Source organism: Haliotis cracherodii, unplaced genomic scaffold, assembly GCF_022045235.1.
Source record: "Haliotis cracherodii isolate W230 unplaced genomic scaffold, xgHalCrac1.p SCAF_3, whole genome shotgun sequence".
In the NCBI taxonomy this organism is placed as follows: Eukaryota; Metazoa; Mollusca; class Gastropoda; order Lepetellida; family Haliotidae; genus Haliotis; species Haliotis cracherodii.
In genome coordinates, this window is record NW_027266286.1 from 65,533,913 (window position 1) to 65,559,213 (window position 25,301).

Genomic DNA, 25,301 nt, shown 5'->3' on the forward strand with positions numbered 1-25,301 from the left:
CGACACACAGCACTGTCCCCACACAGACACACAGCACTGTCCCCACACCGACACTCACCACTGTCCCCACACAGACACACAGCACTGTCCCCACACCGACACTCACCACTGTCCCCACACCGACACTCACCACTGTCCCCACACAGACACACAGCACTGTCCCCACACCGACACACACCACTGTCCCCACACAGACACACAGCACTGTCCCCACACCGACACTCACCACTGTCCCCACACAGACACACAGCACTGTCCCCACACCGACACACACCACTGTCCCCACACCGACACACAGCACTGTCCCCACACCGACACTCACCACTGTCCCCACACCGACACTCACCACTGTCCCCACACAGACACACAGCACTGTCCCCACACCGACACACACCACTGTCCCCACACCGACACTCACCACTGTCCCCACACCGACACTCACCACTGTCCCCACACAGACACACAGCACTGTCCCCACACCGACACACACCACTGTCCCCACACAGACACACAGCACTGTCCCCACACCGACACACACCACTGTCCCCACACAGACACACAGCACTGTCCCCACACCGACACACACCACTGTCCCCACACAGACACACAGCACTGTCCCCACACCGACACTCACCACTGTCCCCACACAGACACACAGCACTGTCCCCACACCGACACACAGCACTGTCCCCACACAGACACACACCACTGTCCCCGCACAGACACTCACCACTGTCCCCACACAGACACTCACCACTGTCCCCACACCGACACACACCACTGTCCCCACACAGACACACAGCACTGTCCCCACACCGACACACATCACTGTCCCCACACCGACACACAGCACTGTCCCCACACCGACACTCACCACTGTCCCCACACAGACACACAGCACTGTCCCCACACCGACACACACCACTGTCCCCACACCGACACACAGCACTGTCCCCACACCGACACACAGCACTGTCCCCACACCGACACACACCACTGTCCCCACACCGACACACACCACTGTCCCCACACAGACACACACCACTGTCCCCACACCGACACACACCACTGTCCCCACACCGACACACAGCACTGTCCCCACACAGACACACAGCACTGTCCCCACACCGACACACAGCACTGTCCCCACACAGACACACAGCACTGTCCCCACACAGACACACAGCACTGTCCCCACACCGACACACAGCACTGTCCCCACACCGACACACACCACTGTCCCCACACCGACACACAGCACTGTCCCCACACACCCACACACCACTGTCCCCACACCGACACACAGCACTGTCCCCACACCGACACACAGCACTGTCCCCACACAGACACACAGCACTGTCCCCACACAGACACACAGCACTGTCCCCACACCGACACACAGCACTGTCCCCACACCGACACACACCACTGTCCCCACACCGACACACACCACTGTCCCCACACAGACACACACCACTGTCCCCACACAGACGCACAGCCCTCCCAAATACCTCCTTTCTGTCCTTTTGGGTATTCTCAGCTGTGGTCACGTACGGTGTTAATAACTTCATTAAATCCCCCGAAAGGGTCAGGGATGACCTTTGTCCTTGCAACTGTCCAGCCGCCGGCGACGTTACAGGATCTATTCCGGGGATTCCCCTCGGGAGGGCGTGGCTTGTGACTGGACGCCCGATCATCCTCATGTGACGGGGGATTATGTCATACCCGACCCGACTATTCACCTCGGGCGTATGGTCACGTCAGTTTTAGTTACATCAGGTTGTCTTTTGTTTCAAAGCGCTTCTGCTCAAGCAAGGGGATATCCTATTTCAAGACATCTCTTGATTATTCAAGCGATATCATCTTAATTGTGTAGCGTCCTTAGCTTTTTACAGATGTTTAAGTTAACAGACAGAAAGCTTAATTGTCCTCCTTGGACTCGGCAGCCTTGTTTCATCTGGAAGCCAAGTTGATGTAATTAGCCGTCGAGGGATTGCAGCAACCACGGCATACGTTTTACATTCAAACAAATACACATCACCAACCCGTCGGCTGTGTGAGTCGTTGTGGCTGTGTGGGTTTTCATCTTACGAGGGCGGGGGGGGGGGGGGGGGGGGGGTGGGTCACGGGGAACACAAGGAGCATGGGGAGTGGGGGAGGGGCACAAGTAGCAAATGCGACTTTGCGCCGTGTTTGTTTGTTTGTTGCTTGACGCCGCACTCAGCAATATTCCAGCTGTATGAAGGCGGCCGCGGTATTTAAATAATCGAGCCTGGACCAGACAATCCAATCGGGATACGATACCATGCATCAACCAAGTCAGCAAGCCTGACAACCCGATCCCATTAGTCGCCTCTTACGACAAGCATAGTCGCCTTTTACTGTAAGCATGGGTTGCGGTCTTCTAAAGGTGTGAAGTTACATTAGAATCAAACGGCACACAAAGACAGCTAGGTATAACTAGTTATTTGTTTTGTTTTACGCCGCGCTCAGCAATATTCCAGCTATATGTCGACTATCTACAAATATTCGAGTCTGGAACGGACAACCCAGTGATTGACATCATGAGCACCGATCAACGCAATAGGGATACGATGACATGCATCTTCCAATTCAGCGAGCGTGACCACCGGATCCCGTTAGTCGCCTCCTACAAGAAGCATGGGCTGATGAAGACCAATTCTAACCCGGATCTGACAATATTGAAATGATATCATGCTGCTGTTCAAAAGAAGTTGTTTTTTTCCATATGTATGGTTAATCTGACAAGGCTGGTGGGTATTGCAACACACAGCCTTCAAACTGTGGGGTTTCTTTAACTTGTTGTGGGTAGTATATATCTGGTATAGTACCTCTCCTGTTGCAGGTCCATGCTTTTCTAACCATGTAAAGGTCATACAAGGGTCAAGGACGCAAGCACTGACCACCATACCACTAATATGTGTTGGTATGGAAGGAAATTGCGACTAACAATACAGGAATTAGTGATGGTCTGTGAGGGACAGTGTCAATAGCAATAAAATAGTGCACAATCTCGCCAATATAATTATCCAAGTAATTTTCGTGTGAATATGGAACTGATTTTTAATGGCACTTCGAGATCGTTAGACGGTTTTGTTATGGCTCCACCCTGTTATCACCCATGGTGTTATTCCATCCTCCCTGTTTTCATCAACAGAGTTAGTCCTCCCTGTTATCATCAATGGTGTTATTCCACCCTCCATGTTATCATCAACGATGTTATTCCACCCTCCCTGTTATCATCAACGATAGTATTCCACCCTCCCTGTTATCATCAACGGAGTTAGTCCATCCTCCTTGTTATCATTAACAGAGTTAGTCCATCCTCCTTGTCATCATCAACAGAGTTATTCCATCCTCCCTGTTATCATCAACGGTGTTATTCCATCCTCCCTGTTGGCATAAACGGTGTTATTCCGCCCTCCTTGTTATCATTAACAGAGTTATTCCATCCTCCCTGTTATCCTCAACGGTGTTATTCCACCCTCCCTGTTATCATCACCGGTATTATTCAATCATCCATTTTGTTATAATCAATGGTGTTATTCTACCCTCCATGTTATCATCAACGGCGTTATTCAATCATTAATTTGTTATCACCAATGGTGTTTATTCGACATCGATCCGATACCCAACCCCACCCCACCATCCATATTGTCATCAGCGGTGTTAGTTCATTCTTCACATTGTCATCAACGGTGCTAATATCCTTCGTGGTTTTTTTATATTCATCATAGTCTTTTTTTTCAATTCTGCTATTCCACCGAACATGTCTATCCCTAGTGATCTTATCCAATCTTTCATCTAAATCCTAACGGTGTTACCTCATCTTTCCTTAACTACCCATTGGTGTTATCTAGTCATCCTGGTGCGACTGCTTCATCATCCGACCTCTCAGGTCCGCCAATCAATGGTGTTCTCCGAGAGCCACGGCGATGGAGTGACACGGCCATTCTCATTGAAGTCCCGTAATTCGCGGCAAAGTTTCTCCTGGGCAAGTTACCAAAGATTGAGTTGAGTGTTCCTGGAATCGATGTGCATGGGAGAAACGCACTGTATTGATGGAATGGGTGTCGTGCAGTCATTGATTGCCCGGTGTCCGGGGAGAGCTTCCCCGTGTCAGATAACATAGCCAGCATACAGCACTGAGAAATATGTATTAAATATTTAGATTGGATCTCCTTGAACTCTTACCGTGTAGACCTGAAGTACATACAGGCAGTATTGGGTTTATGATTCATGGGAGCGAAATAACAATGTGGTCGTACACAGTTGCATAAACACAATGAATAATGACAGGCGTTGTGATTGTGTCAAGTTCTGTTCCTCCATCCTGATTTAACGTCAGTCCTTTATGGTATACATAACGTCGGTTCATGATTGTAGCATTCCCACGCAAATATTTTCGTTTCTCTTTTCTTTGAGTGAGTGTTTGTTGTTTAACGCCGTACTCAGCAATATTGCAGCTATATGGGGGCGGTCTGTAAATGATCGAGTCTGGACGAGACACGTCAGTGATTGACATCATGAGCATCGAGTTACGCAAATGGGATACGATGACATGCATCAACCAAGTCAGCGAGCGTGACCACCCGATCCCGTTAGTCGCCTCTTACGACAAGCATAGTCGCCTCTTCCGAAAGCACTGGTTGTTGAAGACCTATTTCATCCCTGATCTTCAAGGGTATTCTTCGTTTGAATGGCTGAGTGAATGAGTGGGTTGGTTTAACGCCGTTTTGAACGGTATTTAACTTATGTCACAGCGTGTCTGGTTAATGTGGGAGGAACGCCCGAAGTGATACAGGTTTCAGACTTTTAGCCCTTTCGTGCAACCCACGGGCACTGGTATGGTGCTGACAAACCGAGGAGAAACTGGATTCGAACCCACAACAATAGGTTTCCCGCTTGCCCAATGGACGCAACTCAGCACAGCGAATTTCGACGCCTCAGATGATCTTCATCTTAGGGGACTGATGAGACAACCACGGGCAAGGGGACCTACCTTCCCCGGAATCCCTAAAATGAAATCTGAAATCCTGAAATCTTAACACAAAGGCAGTTGTCGTGATTATGTGCTTAGCTTATCTTGAGACAGCATCACAAGAATTGTAGTAATCAGTTCCTTGTTTAATGCTGCCTTGTATAATTAACCCCTTAGTCCAGAAACCGTTATTCTGGAAACACAACTTTCTGGAAAATTATAGTTAGGAACCCAACATATAATCACAATACAATAACACAACACGTTACTCAACAACAGTCATTCATTTATCCAGTTGTTTTAATCTTGGCAATTTCACTTGCAACGGTGCTGTCTGGTTTAACGGGGTTTCATCTACTCTGGTTACGTTTGTTATCCTTGTTTCGTTAACAGTAATAATTTCACAATCGTTGAATATCCATAATTACATATTCACTTTTCCATATTCATTAATCCCTAACCTCCCAATTAATTAGATTACCTATGACATACGATGCATCATTCACTGTGGATACGACTGGCCGCTTTTCAAGATGCTCTACACCATGTAAGGGATCCCTGGTGTTGGTGTACCGGTGTCGACACTGGGTCAGTCTCACAGCACAAAGTCGTCGCCGTCATCGCCGTTCCTGGAACGTTGGGGAATATGGTGTAGACCTGTGTTTGTCTACGCAGTCTGATACTTGTCTCGAGACCAACATTAAGTATTATGTTGCTGTCTGAATGGGATATGGGTGATGGAGAATTTGTTGACCCAGGGTCAGCCCAAAGGAGGAAGCTGGGGCGCTACAGTGACGTTAACAGGGAGGCTGACGTCCCGGGGGAGCTATTCAGGCTAAAAGGGCCGGACGCGTACGCTCATGATAGTATTGGGATTGCATCTATGCAAATGTATAAACGACAGACGTTCGTCGGCATTCTCCTGGGAGAATTTGTGTTTTGCTGCCTTGGTATAAAAGAGTGCTTATGGAGTAAAATATCCATGGTTAATGGTCGTTTTAATCGGTGTGCCTCACACGTTGCATAATCTATCTACGGCAACGACTGGAACGGCGAGGATTCTTCCACTTCTTCGGCAATGAAACATGACGCAGTCGCACGTTGGCCCTCGCAAGTTTAAATAATTGATTCTATTTGCGACAAAGAGCCATTACACGGGGATTATTGCTTGACGAAAAAACAGCAAGTGCATACTCGGTGCTGCTTAAAGGCACACTCTCGCCAGCCACGATGAAGGGGGTGGGTGAATGCAGGAAGCATATCATTGCCTTTACTAATTGATACAAGAAAAATTAATTTTAACGAGGGTTAATGAAGCTTTGAAAGCCAACTACTGGTAATTGAAGTGCGTATTGTCAGAAATGGCAATTAAAATGTGACTAATGCCATATCCGGTTGTTAAACCTGACTTACGAAGATAATTGTCTCCCTTTGTTGTGAGGTCATCCAAGGTCATCGTGCAGACAATGGCATATTTTGACCTGAAACTTTTTAAGATAAGACGAAACACGCTATGGCAGAGGTGTTCGTGTTTAATCCTTTGGCGAGGGTAAGCCTAAAGGTTATTGCATCACGCCGAAGACCCTGGTTCGATTCCTTACTGTAGCCTTTTTCTAGGTGTCCACATCTGTGATTTGGCGGATTGTTCTGCCTTGTTTATCCGTTAGTATCTGAATTGTTTCGCACGACTGCCGCGGACCCAACATGTAGTGTCATGGCGGGTTTCAACGTGGAGACTGGAACCCCGACATTATGTGTGCGAGATGAGGGGAAATGGGGTTTAATGTCGTGTCCAAGATTATTGCACTTATATAGCGAAGTGCATGTGTGTGTTTGTGTGGCTGCTTGTACCAGTCCGGACTGATGCCGATTTATAGTGCTAGCCCACTGAGATACCATGCCACAGTTTAACATGAATACCCCACTCGAGCTCAGACACAGTATACCGACTCCGAGCCGACCAGTACCATCTTTTAACGTCTTTTGGTATGACGTGGCCGGGGATCGAACCTCGGACCTTTCCCTCTCCGGGCGGACGCTCTACCACTAGACCACGGAGGCGGTCCTTATGTGTGCTCAAGGCCATTAGTCAGTGGGTTGTGCCACCAACATTAGATACTAACAACTGATCATACTCGTGGCTTCATTGACTTGACACCGTGGGTAAGAGGTGCGTAATAGTGGACCGTTGCTCACAATATCAATCACCGGCTTGTCGGTCCAGACTCGATTACTAAAAGGCAGTTGTGATATAGATGGATTGTTCCCGAGTGCAGCGTTAAACAACAAACACACACACACACGTTGACCTGATATTTGACATGAAATGATGTCAGTGCTAGCATTCATAAGGGTAAATGTCATATTATGACATTTGACATTTGAAGCCCTGATTATATTTTTAAAAAGATTCCAGTATCATGCAATATTTATATATATAATGAACATTATGTATATCTACCTTTCATTGATAGTTATATTTATTCCCATATGTAGATAGTTTGTACTTTGCCCTACGAGGGTGTTCTGTACAATATAAATTCTTGATTCTTGACCTTTCTCTTGAGTATCACCAAAGTGGTAACCGTCTAGGACCTGCATTATTTCCAACTTAATTTTCTCCCACATCAAACTGACACGCTGTGATCTATAACTGCATAGTTCCAATCGGCGTTATACCAATCGGCGTTAAATCAATGTCATTCCCTCACTCATTCGTTCGAAATTAATTAGACTCTGTCGCCACTCTGGTTGGTCATTTCCCTCCATCTTATAACATTCTAGTTGATATTTTGGAGTGAGATTATGTCTAAATACCAATCGGATATACCACCGCGTGTGGCACGCGCTCGCCGCGTGCTGACCCCACGCGCTGACAATCCCCTGGAGGATTGGACGCTGGTAATCCACTAATCCACATGCACTAAGCCGGCTCGTGTAGCGCGCTTCAAAACAACTGTTTCCTCGTGCAAACCACGTAGTTTCGCCATCATAGGGACGGAAACAACGCCTTACGACGTCGCAGATGCCAACTTCACACCGGTACTTGAATACAGACTACATAACGACCATATGTTTAAACAATGTGCAGCGGAAGTCATACATTTCGCAAGAACGTCCATAAACTGTGCACGTCTTTTCAATTGCGTTAAAGAGTGATGAGATTTGAACATTACGCAATATGCTTGGCTTAAGGCAAGTTTGACATTCAGGGGTAACAGAGAGTTACATTATGATAAATAACTGCAAATGTGTTTATTTAATTGTCTCAGTTGACGGAGCAGGTTATGAGTCACTATCATGATTCAAGGGAAAAGTGTTTTGCTGCGAGGTCTGTGAGCGGAAATACAAGTAATTGATTACAGAAGTCGGTGGCATGGGTAATTACTTGACATGGGGGGCTCGGGGGGGGGGGGGGGGGGGGGAGAATTACTGGACTGAGATGGAAGGTCATCATGGGGACGATCTGTCAGGGGGGACTATTTTGGGTCGTGTGGCTATCTGACAACACGGAGTGACCACGCAGATTGACCTTGGGTCGGGACAGGCATGCTCGGTGTTCAACCGTTTCCCTCTGTCTCTGACGTGATCATTTTATCTGTGTAGATTGTTTGAGATGGTTTTGGATTTATTTGCACTTTCATTTCAGTTTATTATCACTCGTAATAATTCCAGAACTGAACAGGTCACTAGAGCCCATGATTGTTACCTGAACAGGTCACTAGAGCCCATGATTGTTACCTGAACAGGTCACAAGAGCCCATGATTGTTACCTGAACAGGTCACAAGAGCCCATGATTGTTACCTGAACAGGTCACAAGAGCCCATGATTGTTACCTGAACAGGTCACTAGAGCCCATGATTGTTACCTGAACAGGTCACTAGAGCCCATGATTGTTACCTGAACAGGTCACTAGAGCCCATGATTGTTACCTGAACAGGTCACTAGAGCCCATGATTGTTACCTGAACAGGTCACAAGAGCCCATGATTGTTACCTGAACAGGTCACTAGAGCCCATGATTGTTACCTGAACAGGTCACTAGAGCCCATGATTGTTACCTGAACAGGTCACTAGAGCCCATGATTGTTACCTGAACAGGTCACTAGAGCCCATGATTGTTACCTGAACAGGTCACTAGAGCCCATGATTGTCACCTGAACAGGTCACTAGAGCCCATGATTGTTACCTGAACAGGTCACTAGAGCCCATCATTGTCACCTGAACAGGTCACAAGAGCCCATCATTGTTACCTGAACAGGTCACTAGAGCCCATCATTGTCACCTGAACAGGTCACAAGAGCCCATCATTGTCATAAGGCCAGCTGGGACCCGTTCCACAAAGCGATCTTAGCCATAGGACTGTCATAAGTGTGTGTTAAATATGGGAGTTACGATCGTCCTAGCGCTAGGATCGCTTTGTGGAACGGGGGCCTGAATGGAATGAGTATCTGATGGCAACAATGTGTGACCAGGGCCCAGTTCCACAAAGCGATCGTAGCTTATACGATAGTGACTCCCATACTCTAACAAAGACTCACGGTGGTAGTAACACTACGGTCGCTCTGTGGAACGGCTGACTGTGTATCAGTGTTGTTCGTGCTATCAACCACTGTTTTAATGTATTATTGTTTTAATTCAAGGCTTTTTTTAATATTTCTGATGGTTGTTTAAAACATCATTCACTCACGCATTCACTCGCTTGTTATAAATTTGTCTTGCACGCATCATTACGGCACTGGTGTATCACACAATAAGCAGAATATGATGGCGAATTTCGTAGCAACAGCAAATACGTTTCGAATCAAGGCTGTTCAAATAAACAAAGTAATTGTTAGCATATTAACAGAACAAATGATGAAGATCAAAGCACTTCATGTCGCTATTTCATTAAAACCGTTACCATTAACGTTGTCTAGGTTTCAACGGTTTCGATGTAGCGTCAAGTTTCCAGTTATGTTAAAGTGAAATAACATTGAGTGAAAGTGAATTTAACCATGAGACGGATGTAGATAAGTGTTGTACGGAAATGTGCGCTGTGGTATGTCTGCTATCAGACACGTGCTACTTGTTATTCCCACCAGCAGGGTGAGCGCGGAGATAACACGCTAATGCGTCAACACAAGTGACCGTAGCGGCACGGTCAGCGTTATCATGGTAATATCACAGCACATGTCTCCGCGCTGCAACGTCATATTAGTGAGTGAGTGAGTGAGTATGGTTTTACGCCGCTTTTAGCAATATCCAGCAATATCACGGCGGGGGACACCAGAAATGGGCTTCACACATTGTACCAACGTCATATTAACAACTGTATGTGCCTCGTTCATGCTATCAATCACTGGTTTGACGGAAGCCAGATACATATCATTTACAGGCTGTCGTGAATATTGATCTGAAATATATTGATCGAATATTTCCGTGTGCGGCGTAAAACAACATTCGCAGTCGACAGCTACGTCCCCAGCAACACCATTTCTACCATCGTTGGATGATGTTGAAGATTAATTATCCCTCCAGAACAAGTGTCTTGTATAATTGAAAATCTTGCAAATAGATTTTCTTACACAGTTTCAAACTAAACTTATCCCTCATGCAAATGTGTCATGAATGCAATATTGACGACGGCGTTCGTGAAAGAAATCTTAGATTATTAATTACACTGATTAAACTCTTCAGCTCAGTTATGATGAGTTATTAAATGACATCTTTGACGTCAGTTTTTTTCGCTCATTAAGGCTAAGGAGCCCTTAACTTCTCAATCAGTCCTTTGACTAATCCGTCTTTCGTTCACCACGCGGAGGAGGGGACGTCTAACGCTGACTTCGGCTGATTGGGTAATAGCGGAACTGTTACACGGCAAATACCAATCAACCCCGCTAACACTTCTTCTGTGTGCAAAAAATAACTGTAATTAAAAGATTGAGAACGATCAAGGACCAGGTCGGTCCTTTGGGTGTAAATGCATCTTCCTGCACCATCCAGCCTCCGTACCGCCATCACCACTAATGAATCATACTCGCGCTGCAGAACAATAATTAGTCCCTGAGTCATACGCGCATGTGCGTACATTCTACCACTGGACCAAAACCATGTTGTGTTATTTCAAAACCAATCAAAGGAAATTCTTTTGAAGGACAAAGAAGGTGAATACAATTACAGGAATCTGTCACCATGGTGACCCGATCCCAGTGGACGCTGTGACGTGTGCGTTGTGTCCCCGAGCAGAACGCAGCGTTCATGTTATATGCACGTGCATGAAATATCAATTCCTTTGTTTGCTGAGCATAAAACACATCTGTATAACGGCGGTGGGGACTTGGGGATGGGTGGGGGGTATCGCTAACTAATGTGATATGATACAGACGCGGTTCCACCACGGTGAAATTGGGATGTGGCTTTTAAAAATTAAAACAGCTTGAAAAGGGAAAACATGCTCCGGAGCAAATTATATATTTGCATCAGCTTTCAAGCAATGTGTATGATAAAATTAATCTAAAAACATATACATGAAAATCGGTTTGTGATTGTGTAGTATCGTTACCTCGACACCATGCATAAACCATATTTCTTTTTTAAAATATTTTCACTGTTTGTTTTCCGGGTTGTTGATATTTCAATAATGATTTCAAACATGTAATAATACATGTGAAGAGATCACCCGTTTAATAAACATACAGCTGTATTACACATTGTGTAATACCAAAACGCGTGCTTATGTACTCTCGGGACACTTTTCACGAACAAATATTGAAAGCTCTCAACATCCCTTGGCTTATTCAGAGACATTGCATGTGGAGTTGATAGATCACTGAGAGGAGCTTATGCACAGTCGATGACCCCAGCAACCTTGTTGCTAGGCTGACGTCACATGGCATTGTTTCGCCGATGGATCTTGCAACAAAATTCCACAAATTACGTCATCGTGTATTGTGACGTTACTGTAAACTTTGAGGTGCAAGGCCCGTTCCACAAGGCGATCGTATTGTAGCGCAACGACAGTCGTTAGGGTAAGTTAAAGTATGCGAGTTGCGATAGTCTTAGTCCTACGATAATTTTGTGGAACGGACACCTGAATTCTGAAGGTGGATCGTTGTATGGTATTAAATTCATACGTTTCAACTACGGGTTTGAAGTATTTTTCTGTTAAACTCAATTGGACTATGCTGTGGATCGTGTAGGTGTCAGCCTGTTCATACTCAACAGTAAAATACTAAAAATGTTATAAATGGCAAGTAATAAATAAAATACTAAACTCGCTTACGTGTAAAACCGATTTTATGAAACTCGTGAATAGTTGTGATATCTGACTCGCTTTCGCTCGTCAGATACCACAACTATTCACTCGTTTCATAAAATTAGTATTACACGGAAGCTCGTTTAGTATTCTATATTTATGATAAATCATCATGAAATATAAGCTTATATAGCCAATGTTTTAGGCACGATTAATATTTTCAGTGCTTCCCTGATTTTCATTTCAATCCCTATTTTTGCATTGAAGAGATTAGAGTCCTATAGCACATAAACTGTCGGGCAAAAGAAAGGATAACATGAAAATTGGATTTAACAAACATTACAAACATGACCATAAAGTTAATGTCCAAAACACAACAATGATATTCGTATCAAATTCATCACCATCGAATAACCATTTCTTGTTAGTTTCATTTTAGCCACCGTCAAACAAGGGTGTATACTTTTGCCCTGCAGTTTAGATATTTTTTCTTTGTAGTAGTCAAGAATAGATCAGTCTTCCTATCCATCATCCTTACACAATCATTTTTTTACATGTTTCCCAATTTCTTTTACTATTTTTGTCCAAACTAACACCATGTTATATTATTGCTTGGGAAATCTATACCAATGGTTTGGCTTCACGAACTGCTGCGTAAGCGGAATCTAAACAAACTCTCTCCCTGACAAGCGAGGGCACCTACCACGCCCCCATAGCTCTTTATCATGGCTGGATCTATCAGTGTGTATGAAATGAAAACAATATCGTGTAATATCTACTATTTATTTCCCTTGATTGCCTTGTCTAACATGATTTTGTATGGCACATCGTTGATTCTTCCGCTCATTTTCTTCAGGAATCTCATACAATGGCGATACCTTCCCAGCAACCCGCTTCCTTAGATTACCATTATTAAACAAAGAAAGTGAAAAGTGGCCATTTCATGTCAATAGTCCCAGATCGATAGCGAAGTGGTACGATTGATTTTCACGCCAATGATTCCGGCAAGCCTATCAAACCACGGTAAATTGTTTCTTCGTTGAACATTTAGTAACGATTACTTCACAAGTTTAGATGTCTGACAATTTATTTGCAACCAGTTTTATTGCTTTGCCACTTGGAATGAGTATTTTTAACGACATATTTCATTTCTATGGTGATTGAGACTATTATATTGTTTCATAAATTGGAGTATTTCGGTTCCATACAGATTGCTAAAACTTGAAATGACTATAATTGGTTCATATAACTGTATTGACAAATCATTTTTAATACGTTCACGTCCTATTTTAAAGGATAAAGTGCTTTATCCAGACTCCGTTATTTCTGTTTCAATGCGATAAATCATCGCTCTTAATACGGTGTGTGTTATACTGAGCGTATATATCCCACACTACCGACGTAATTATTACTGACGAAGTTCTGAAAGGTGCTGAATTAGCAAACTTGTGTCCCTTGTTATTGACAGCATCCGCGGATAATGGGTTCGAATTCTCATGTCACTCCGATTTCGATCCTAAGTTTGTCAGCATGGGTACAATGTGTGAAGCCTATTTCTATTGTCCTCGTCGTGATATTGCTGGAATATTGCAAACTGCGGCGTAAAACAATACCCACTCACTTAGTTTGTCAGCATTATACACGTTCACATACATTTCACCATACCCGTCAAGATCCGGGATAGAATACGTCTTCAGGAACCCATGCTTGCTGTGAAAGGCGTCTATGCTTGTCTTAAGAGGCGACTAACGGGATAGAGTGGTCAGGCTCCCTGACTTGATACATGTCATCGTATCCAATTACGTGGATCGATGCTCATGATATCAATCACTGGATTGTCTAGTCCAGGCTCGATTATTTACAGGCCGCCGTCATATAGCTGGAATATTGCTGAGTGCGGCGTTAAACAACAAACAAACAAACGAACGAAGGATCAAAAACACTACACCATAGTGCGGCTGTATCACCATGGGTTTTCATCCCCATTAGTTGTTAAGAGTTACCTGCAAATTGACTAACCCCTGAAGATCCGGGGTAGAGTAGGTCTTCAGCAACCCATGCATGTCGTAAAAGGCGACTAACGGGATTGGGTGGTCAGGCTCGCTGACTTGGTTGATGCATGCCATCGTATCCCAATTGAGTGGATGGATGCTTATAATGTCAATCACGGGCTTGTATGGTCCCGTCTCGATTATTTACAAACCGCTGTCACATAGTGGAATATTGCTGAGTGCTGCATTAAACAACATACAAACAAACAAAGCATTTGACAACAACCCTACACCGTCCCATACTATTTTATTAACTACGTATAACCTGTATCATACAAAGAGGGTATGACATATGACGCGATAATCACGAGTGATCTAACGAGTTGATATTTTTACAATGCTGACTTTATCAGGTCACGAGATGCGACAAAGTTGTTAAATGACACGAAAAGCAAAATTTATTTAATAAAATGTCTTAATCATGTTAGTTCTTAAGTTACTATGCCACTGAATATGACTAAAAGTGGTTTCGACACAGTGAAATATCGACATTATTTTTATTCCACGATACATAGTAAATTTCACTTTTTATAGGCATGTTAATCTCTTCGTATTACAAAAAATGGATTCTCATAATATATCAAGTGTATATTTGAATAGAATGACATTTCTGATTGGCCCTATCAAAAGTTTAAATAATATCAATGTCATATACAGTGTATATGTCGTTAAGTAGCCGCCTAACGGTACATTCCTAAGGCTGACAGTCAGGACGTGTTCTCGACAGAATAATCTCACAGCATTCAGCGTGTATCAGGATATAGGAAGCTGGTGCTGTGACCCCGCCCGCCCCACACACAGAGTGGCGTTGTTATGGTCACACAGATGGTGAGAACTCACGTGCAACGCGCTGCATGACGTAACGTTCACACACAATTACTAAAACCAACAATATCAGCGTGGCTGAAACCGACTTCCGTGGACAGTCTACCTCCATCAATATTAGTTTTTCATTTCCACGTCATCCAGTGAGTAATAACGCTTTACAAAATCGCAAACCCGATAGGAATTTCCATAGCAACTGGTGATTAAAACCAAAGAAATATGTTCCAATCAGAGAAGGAACACAACCAACAAAAGAACATGATCATGGAACATACGCTTGACAATACCACGTCTCGAAAACGCCAGGTACGATTGAAACCTGAAAAAAATTGACATCTCGTTCTTGCTGGGGGCGAGATTTTTAGCCGCGGATTCAGACGGAGGGAAGCATCCTATTTTAGATATGAGATAAGCCATGATTGATTTATATTACGCTGGTGGGTCATCAGGGAAGTTGTATCAGTGATTGTTTACCCTTTCGCCACCTTCTTGAGTATGAGATCTGCATCTTATCTTTGGTAATTAACCAAGTGATAGCCTACTCATGTTTCGCAAACATGCCGTCTTGTAATAATATGTAACTTTCCTGGTCAGTTTAATAAAGACATAAAACCGTGTTTTGTTGCGTTGATTATAGGTGCAATTCCTCCATCAACTAACGCTGAAATAATCTGTAACGCATTAAGGTATCGGATACATTTGTGTTATTGCGAAGGTGTTAAATGCACGCATTTGAAACCCGTGAGTCATAACTCGACCGCGTTGCTTCATGGCTGCCGTAACGGCTTCGGTTTATTGTAATTGGGGTTTTATTAACAAGTCTTAAACTGATATGACAAATTTGATATCCTAGTGAACGTCAACACGTCAAGTAACAAGAAATAAATACCACACGCTAACATCTCATGTTTCTTTCATTAAATCTTCTGCCATATTTTTTTTCAATTTACATAACTTTTTTATAATCTTAAGAAATATAAAACATATTGTTATAGAATAAATAATATTTCAAGTGAAAACAAAATACAGTTTCATAACGCGTCTATATCCTGTTATTGTGTATTTTGTGACGTGCCTGCACTCGTGAAAATATTAACTTTACTAGGTCACTCGAAAGATTCTTTACCTAGTCGATTACCGTTAAAAGAAAACATTTGACCCAGTGGCAATGCGTCCCAAGTGAACATGTCGACTAACACCTGGTCATAATTAGTAGATCAAGATAAACAATTAAGCTGTGAAGTTGAATACGCTAACATATCCTTGTTCACCCAAAACTCTGTTTACTACGGCTTTGTAACACGGAGATATTTACGCGAGGTCGCCAAATCTTACATCAACAGTATTACTTCAATAAAATGTCATGGCGTTATTCATTCTCATAAGTTGTCGTGACGGAGAAGCCGATAGAAGGACATCGTTTCTGATACAGCTACCGTGACCTAGCGTTCTTCGACATGAGCTGTTTTTAAGATGGATTAAATTGATAACTGGAAAAATAGATCGCCGTCGTGTTAAAAATAAATCAAACTCGAGAAACTAATTATTGGATTGTTGTCGTTAAAATCAATATAACACTTGGGTGTTTTGTTCTTTGCGAAAAGCAATATGTTGCGTTAGGGCAGTGTTTGCGTTGCTGATGGAGAGTCAGTTTGAAGGGGGATTAGCGTTAATGCTGCCCCTGTGGGTCGAGGGGGGTGATGCGGTACAAAGTGGTGCAATGGTGCAGGAAACAAATACATAAACACCCACAGGCTGCGACGCCGCCACCGTACACAAAGACTTCAGCAGACACGTTGGCCATTGTAAACACGACTGTGCCATTATGATATTGGGGGTGGGCGTTGGGTTATTGATATATATATAGTTACTTATTGTATCATTACACAGGGACAACCTTCTTAAACTGTTTCCAAAAGTCTATATACTGAACACCTGCATAATTCTGCCAAATAGATCCAGTGTGTTCGAGTCTGTTTAGATTGTGAGATATCCCTCGCCCCTGTGAGGAATCGACTCGTCCATCTGGATGCACGTAATGGGAAAGCCCCGGTAATCTGAGTCACAATAAAGTTATCACAAACATTCGTGTGGCGATCTGCTCTCACATGAGATTTACTTTTTCAGTTTCCTGGAAATAAACCACGACTTGAGATGAAACGTTTGTCGTCATCACTTGACTGCAGACTGCCGCTGAGTGTTCACTAGCGAGAAAGCTCGGACCGGTCGGCTCGCTATACCGCACAGTCACTTCAACAGCCAAGGCTCGTCGCCCTGCCCATAGGTCCGCCCAGCGCATTATACCGAGGAACCCCCTAGCGGGATTCAGGAGCCGTCAAATGTCAGAAAGTGTCGATGGGTTCTCTCGGGACGCAATTACTTGTGACTGTGCTACCTAAAGTCAGGACAGAGGACAACTAGCGATGAGAGTTATGCAGTGTTTGTGTGAAGCGGCTCTCTACCAAGGAATACCTGATTCAAGCTAGGATGGACGAAACAGAGCGTTGACTGTAGGATTAACAATTATCACAGGTTTGTATGCCGATTACCTCACTGATAGCATATCGTCAATGTATTCTTATACCACCAGGCCTGTCTGAGGTGAATGGGGGTGTGATATGTAGTCTCATAGCTAAAACGGTACAAAAACACTCGGAATCAAAACTAGAATATTTTAGATAGAATAAATTCTGGAGAGGGCAACGCCGGATCGGACTCCTCCCCCCAAATTACTAGAATTTGTATTTTATTGAGAACATGTAATCCCGACTTAACATATGTTATGTTTGACATATGTTGTATTTGACCACTTTCTAAAAGACTTTATTCAGGGCAATCGAATTTTGAAGTTGTCACTTCTTGTGAATAAATATGTTTTAACCAAAAACTTATATATATATATATATACATATAATATATTAAATTGTAGTCTAAGATAATATTTCACTGATGAAATGTAAAAAGGAGAGCTAAATATATTCTATGTCGTTTTCTCATTTCCCGCTGGGGTATATTGTATACATATGGATAACCCGCCAGGCGGGCTTGTTAAAGCCTTGTTTCCTGTTAACCGTACAGTGTTGTAGTACAATACACTCATTTGATGCTATCGGTGGTGCAAGTGTAAGATCGCGCTACGCAAACACACTGACAATATCTCCCTGTAATTACCCTCATCAATATACATGTCAAATCAGCTGGCACCTGCAGAAAGACGACCTGTATGTTTGTATATATGGCGGGCGCATGTGGCTGAAGCTGTCGGCATGCGCCAACACATGTACACAAGAGGGCGGCTACAGTCGCCCACAGCAAATTCTTATGTGCCGAGTAGTCCCGTTGGCCTAGACGGACGTTCGCACGTGTTGGTGGTCTAGGTTATTTAGTCTCGGGTAGACACTGATGAATGTACACTCGTGATAGACGTCTACAAATGAATGAAATTTCTTTTTGGTTTCATCTGGCACGTAAGTACACTTTTCTTTAAGGATTCGAGAATACTATGTCGTCTTTTAACTTTGGTTTCAATGTTGGGAAATATGCGTATATAAAGTACTTTGGTTAACACATTATAATTTCCGAAGATTTTGTAATTGTATGTCACTGGAATAAATTGAACAAGTATGTAAATAGATGTATCTATTCAAATGTTTAAGATATATTGAAGGAGTATGCATGGTTTATGCACCAAGCTCATATTCTCAAATTACAGTGAGCAAACTGGATGTAGTTTAATCGAGCTGAAATTTCAAAATGAATTATTTTCATGTTCATGATGTTTGCTATGTAAAGTAGAAATATATTTAAACTTCCACCTTCCCACGTTTCAATGACCACCACTATGGCCAAATGATCTTAGTGGTACGACTCGGACATATGGACACTTATATACAATATGTTTGTTGACATGACCCGTGAAGATCCGGGCAGGTCTTCAGCAACCCATGCTTGCCGTAAAAGTCGACGATGCTTGTAGTAAGAGGCGACTAACGGGATCGGGTGGTCAGTCTCGCTGACATGGTTGATGCATGTCCTTGTATCCCAATTGCGTGGATTGATACTCATGATGTCAATCACTGGATTGTCTGGTCCACGCTCGATTATTTATATACAGACCGCCGTCATATAGCTGGAATATTGCCGAGTGCGGCGTTAAACAAGAAACAAAACGGAACTATATATTCAAGTTATCTGTGACAATTATATATTTATATATTCTGTCTCTCTCATATATTTATATATTTCTCTCTCATATACATACATGTATGTTGGACACGTTGAAACTGAACAGCATATAACTGCCGATTGAGGTGGAGGGGTAATGGTCGCCCCGGGACTGCTCTCAGTGTGACCAGGTTTTGTTGTTTGACCATGTCAGGTCCGATCTTGACCTTTGGTCACTGATATGGTGTTTGTTTATGGCCCAGCTGACTGGACACAAGTTAGTAAACAGATTTCCCCAGATCAAATATCGGCCCGGATACGTCGGGAAACAGCCAAAGTGGTTGGTGTTTATACTTCTCAAGTGTTATCAATTTACTGAACTTTCAATAATGGAGGGTAAATTAAAGCCACGCAGCTTCTCAGATCGTTTGCATGCGCAAGATTTTTCCAGGTGATGGGTTCTAATTGCCTCCCATAATAGTAAACAGCGTGTCACCCCTTCCGGACGTAGACCGTTCTTACACCGTGTTGTACACTTGCGATTGTTTAACGAGACGCCTGTGTTTGATCCGCGAAACGAGGAAGACAGGAAGCAATTGATTATTGAAAAGATTACGTGGACGGTGCCGGTAGAACACCCTCGTCACGTGGTACGGCTGCCGCAGTTGTCGCGAGGGATGACTGTTAAACCATCACACACCCATTTAGGAACCGTAAAGCTGTACGGTAATCAATTGGTTACTGTAGTTATCTGTAGTTAACTGTGTAGTATCTGTAGTTAACTGCTCCCAACTGGACCCCACGACGGGAATCAATTGAAGATTGCAAGCATAATTCCCCCCTCCTGTCTCCTTTACGACATCAATGGCCACCTCTCTCCCCCCCCCCCCCCCCCCCCCCCCAACATCCACGCTCGTATTTCTTACATTGATGCCAAGTCGCATCGATAATACCCCGACCCCGATCGATAACGTTACACGGCTTACTTGATACATGTTAAAAAAATATGATTTTTTTACCCCCCCCCCCCCCCCCTCTAAATCGTCCTACCCCACCTTCTCTACAACTGCAGCCCCCCCGTCTTTTTCACCACGATATTAACCACCATCGGTCACAGACTTTCATCCCTTTCATCCTCAACACGCGCATAATTGACTTATTATTCGGATGAGTGCAACACCGTGACAAAACCTCGTGCGGAACCACGGGGGATATACTAGTAGGTACAACCATGTCGACCCTCCCCAAGGGCCACCCCGCTTCAAGATGACCGCAACCCATCACCCAGCTCCACTGCACATGGCTGGCCCGTCAAGCCTGTCGGATGTGATTAATTACCCTTATTAAGCCATAATGCTGATTGTACTTGCCGTGGCCATCCTATTGATGTAGCCAGTGATCTGATCTCCACACTCGCCAGTCTGGTTTTATTAGCCCTCTTGCCCTCCGTCGGTTACGACATCATCTTTGTCCGTCGCCGTCTCCGAAGTGGGGGCATGTCCAGACGTTGAGGTCATCTGTCAGGTCGTCGATCACGCGTATGCCCTGACGGAGCTGACGACGTTACCATCTGTCGTCTGCTCCGGTCGCCATGACACTCCAATATTAAAAGGGGCTTTCTGACCGCTAGAAGGAAGTTCCACGGGTCAATGTTTCTCTGAAAATGGCAAATGAGTAAAAGCGTTTAATTTTACCACAAACGACGAAGGGGTGGCATATTAGCGTTGCACGTCACACCGAATTCGCTGAATCGATTCCCCAAATGGATACGACATGTCCTTCGATATTGCTGGAATGTTCCTTAAACAACACTCACTTTCTTCATCCAATACTCTATACAGTGACAACACGCATAAATCAGGTCATCTTATGTTAAAATTACATTATCAACGAGCTCCTTCAAAATTAAATCCTTCCCTGTAGATATGCGCTGGAAAAAGATCGGAATAAGTAAACGTAACCAAATGTTTCAAGTATGTTTATCTGATATTATACGGTGAGTTATTTGAGTTTGACTTGACATAAAGTGTTCTACAAGGCTGGATGTGCTGGGGGCACCGGGGTGGAGATTTTGTTAGTGACAGTCCTGATTCTGTGCAGAGCTAGCAGCTCTGACAGTAATAACACTCGTGTCCTGGCTTGCGAGGATTATTGTAGTAGCGCAAACTGACAGCTGTAGAATTAACTGGGCAGATTGAACTGCGTTATAAACAGTTTGTGACAAGCTCTCAAAATGATTAGAACTGCGATTGCGCTTCTCACCGAGCAGATATAATGATATTCGATGTTTTCCCTCCGCATACATATTATAATCTTTCAGAGCGCTTGTAGGCTGAGCTGTAACGATACATAAGAGTCTGACACGCAGGCGATGTAATTAGAACTCGGGAAGGTATTATTACCAAAAGGCTCTTCTTGGTTTGAGTGTCTTGCGCACATGAGCAGGCCACGGTGGCGGTAGACTAACGCTTAGGCTCTGAAGATACATAATTTTGATAGAAACAAGCAATCCATTTAAATTGAAAAGGAGCCCCGATGAGATGGGAGATTCAGAACCTGTGCACAAAATTTAGACTTGCTTTATTTAGGGGTATTGCGTTACAGGGCTGGGCGGATGGGAAAATAACATGGGTCAGGGTACAGTGAGACAGACTTACGTTTCTTATCCTTTGGACAGACAGACAGATATTTGATATATGTATCACTGAGTGTACAGCATTATTTAGGACATGGTTAATTAGCCAGTTTGATCAGTTGATTGGTGTGAGTCGTGGGACCGGTCCACAAAGCATTCTTAGCGCTCTGACGATTGTAACTCCATTCTTTAACATACACGGTCGTAGCACTAAGTGGAGCGCTTTGTGGAACGGAGCCATGGTGTTGATGCTATATGTTGGACCCCGTGACCTTGACTGCCCGTACCTCCTACTGACCTGGCTATCAGGTAATACCTCGGTAAGATAGGTTTCCTCCCAAGGGTGATAGTGTCATCACAAAGCCTTACATGTTTACACCTTGGAGAACCTCCCCAGCCGCTATGGTGCTGGGTCTAAGGTCTCCCACCAGCTGGCGCCTACCACCCCTCCCAACATTCCGTTCCTTATCGCCGATATATCTCTGTCATAATACACCAAGCTGAGCCTCAACAGCAAGTTCTCTGCCAGATCCCCCCCCCCCCCCTCTCTCTCTCTCCCTCTCACCCCCGCTTCCATCATTACCACTGTTTCAGATACACATATCTCTTACTCCATCCGACCCATTCTAAAACGGTGCTGCTGTTCACGAAATGTGATTCCTCTCGTCTCCCTACGCGCCCTTCCCCCAAGGCCTTCTCCACAAGACACCGCACCCACGTCAGTAAACAACCCCACCCCACCCAACCTCTTCTCTTGCATGACCCTAACCCACCCAAAACCCCACCCGGATAGGATACCCTAGTCTGTCATACAGAACCTGAAACAAATATACCCAATACAGCCTTCGCAAGTCTATAATGTATGCAAGTCTAGATTAACAATGAAGAGAGTCTCTTGACTCCTTTTTACTATATTTCATAACTATAATTTAACAATTTTGTATCAGTAAAATCTGTTCATTTCAGAGACTAGAAGTTAGCCTAAGGATACCCACCACAATCCCACTGTCAGGAAACACACTCACCCCTTTAACAGACATACTGTACATTAACTCTCCTCTTTAATCACCCGTGCGTGCCACCCCAAACCCTGCACCGGATAGACCACCCCCTCCGTACCACCGTACATAACTCCCTTCTTCAGCCGCTGAATAAAACTCTCCTCACCCCCTCCTCCTTACCCCCCTCCTTACCCCCCTCCTTACACCCCCCCCCCCCCCCCCCCCCCCCCCCCCGTCCGTTCCTTATCTGTGTGTCAGCACCGACACAACTGTAGGATACCACATCATGTAAACACCTCGAATCCGGAATAATTACCCCTGGGCTGTTGGCTGCATTCAAGATGGAGGGGGTGGCGGGGAGGGACAGGGGGGTGAGGGCCGAGTGAAAGTGACGCAGACCAGAACTTGCCGTGAAGATAAGTTGTAGACGGGCAAGTTACACCACGTGGTCACTTCTGGCGCAATCACTGCGAACTGCCTTTCGCCTGGCGTACACCATCTTCCGCACCAGACGCTCTGCTTAAAATAATATTTTCTTCGCTAGCAGACTGTTTTCCTTATCAGACTACAATAATACAGTGCCCCTACATTGATTTTGCATGTGGAAAAATTAGATCCGGCAATGAAAGTTTTATGTTCGTAGCTCCGACTAAATCAAACTATTTCAGACGCAAACTGAGCCGTGCCTTTCTTCAGTCTCTGGTTTGTATGTGGTCACGATCGCATAAACTGTAGATCGTCGTGCTTCTGTATATAGAACACGGGAATAAAAAGTCTTAATTTGCTAAAAGGACGGTAAAACTTCAAAACACAATTGCTATCCTTTTTCTCATTCATGTCACGAAATCGGTTGGAGTATATACCAATAGAGGTTTACTGTCTCACCGCAGCTCTAGACGACCGCTTACCAGCCACGTAACAAAACGGGAATCAAATGATGTAATGCTGTTGGACTTTTCTCGTTTTATGTGTAAGCTCATGTTATTCATCGACCTCGATAGGAAGATAACATGTCAGTAAACCGTGAGTGATTAGGAATGTTTTGTGCTTAGATAGGCAACTCCCGAGCGGCAGGAAGCTGGTGGTTGATGACAGCGATGCGTGTCAAGGGAGCATGGCTCTCCCCACAACGTATTCCGCTCTGTGCGGGCATGTCACAGTGCCACGAATGTTCAGTGTTTGGTACAGGGTAGTTGACATATACCAACGTTGGAGTGAAAGAAGGGTGGTGTGGTGGGGGTGACCTCGTAAAGTGATTATGTCGTTCATAGATATAGTTGGTGTGTGGTATTAGAATATATTGATGCGGTGAAAGTCTTATGACTGTGTGATGGCGTTTTGGCAGTTTGGCTTCCATAGATAGATAGATAGATAGATAGATAGATAGATAGATAGATAGATAGCACAAAACATTTCTTAACTTTCGCGGTTTACCATCCTACCACTCACGGATCCACTGTCATGAAAAAAACACACTCGATCTCCCGACCCCTCTAACACTCTAACAGACATACCGTACATTAAGCCTCTTACATGACCACACCCCAAACCCTACCCTGGATAGACCACCCCTCCTCTCACTGACTTCATGAGCTGGAGTTAAACTAATCGACCTACAACCAAGACGGATGTGTAACACAGTTAAAAGTGGCACTTCATCTGGCCATTTATGAAATATGTATGTAGTTGTCTTGCCGGACTTCCAAATGAAGGCACAGCTGCTATTTGAATGTCATCGGCTGCCTGATGGATAGACCACCAGTGTATATATTGCGTTAGCGCACAGACACGACAAACGTTTCTTTAAATAGTTAATACACTTGCTCAATTTCATCCGTATACTGTTTCTGGAGTAAGTGATTGGTTGTGGCGGCGGTGGGGAAGGGGGGTGCTGTGACAACAGAGGCAGTTTTATAAAGACCCGTGGAGACCTGCTATCGCATTGACTGGAATAAATATTTGTTTAATTATTATTTACTAAAAAGCCCAAAGCTTAGGCAAGTCTAGACAACCTAAAGCAAGCCTAGTATCAATAATTAAAAAGCAGAGGATGAAAAGTTCTATTGAAAAAAATAACTATTATTATTTTATTATTATCATTATTATTATTACAATTATTTTAAAGCAATGTTTTCACATACTAAGAGACCTGCCACAATAGAGTGAGTGTGGGATTTGGGTTTAACGCCGCTTTGAACAGTATATAAGGTATATCACGGCGTGTCAGCTGAATGTGGAAGGAATTAGCAACGCAAGTCTTAAACGTTTTCCACATTGGTGAAACCCACGAGCAAGGGCATGGTGCCCACAGTGCTGAAACCACATGAGGGAGAAACTGGGATTCGAACTCAGGACAACCTTAAAAGAGCCTGTTACATTGATAAAA

The 25,301-nt window shown here is 44.1% G+C and overlaps 1 protein-coding gene across 2 annotated transcripts in view; it reads left to right on the forward strand.

Annotated features, from left to right (window-relative positions):
- The window catches only part of LOC139473687 (toll-like receptor Tollo), a 39,383-nt gene that overhangs the window by 7,960 nt on the left and 6,122 nt on the right, over positions 1-25,301 (forward strand). Inside the window, exon 2 of one of the 2 annotated variants that reach the window (XM_071256387.1) lies at positions 17,243-17,647. The gene's annotated coding sequence lies outside the window, so the exon portion shown is untranslated. Of the gene's footprint in view, positions 1-17,242; positions 17,648-18,283; positions 18,583-25,301 lie in introns of those variants that run through there. The other variant, XM_071256389.1, reaches the window with a different exon arrangement.